The sequence below is a fragment of the Penaeus monodon genome, chromosome 27 (genome assembly GCF_015228065.2).
Source record: "Penaeus monodon isolate SGIC_2016 chromosome 27, NSTDA_Pmon_1, whole genome shotgun sequence".
Taxonomy (NCBI): Eukaryota; Metazoa; Arthropoda; class Malacostraca; order Decapoda; family Penaeidae; genus Penaeus; species Penaeus monodon.
In genome coordinates this window covers 18809294-18809744 of record NC_051412.1, presented here as the reverse complement: position 1 = coordinate 18809744, position 451 = coordinate 18809294, and the positions used below count along the sequence as shown (strand labels likewise).

The following is a 451-nucleotide window of genomic DNA, read 5'->3' as shown; positions in this document are numbered from 1 at the left end:
AGTCCGAGCAGCAGCAACATAATTTGCGATTGGGATCAAGTAATCTCATTGAAAAGGCATTTGTTTGCCAGGAACCGGGTCACCCTCTCAGAGAAGGGCTGATAATGTCACATGAGCCACCATTTTCATCCATAACATGAAATTGCCTAATACATGCCAGTGGAACAGGACAGATTACCAGAAGGTTGAAGCATTTATTATGTAGCAATTCTCTTTTTTAAAAAAGAGGGTGAGTTTAGAGTGTTATGTACAAAGTCTTAATTGGATGTGATATAACCAGAGTTTATTGCATCATTACCTTTTTTTGTTGAATGTTTACATACAGATACTGTATTAAGGAAAGGCTTCTTTTAGAAAAAAATATCTTTGCCCTGTATTATAGACATTTTTCGAAGGAAAATTCACCAAGAAGCCTTTACTTTTTATATCTTCATTATTGTTTAGAAAAAAG

At 34.8% G+C, this 451-nt stretch overlaps 1 protein-coding gene across 1 annotated transcript in view; it reads left to right on the top strand.

Annotated features, from left to right (window-relative positions):
• Window positions 1–451, top strand: part of LOC119590653 (inner centromere protein A-like) — a gene marked incomplete in the record, with an annotated part of 50715 nt that overhangs the window by 49904 nt on the left and 360 nt on the right. The window contains 1 exon segment of the mRNA XM_037939328.1: window positions 1–451.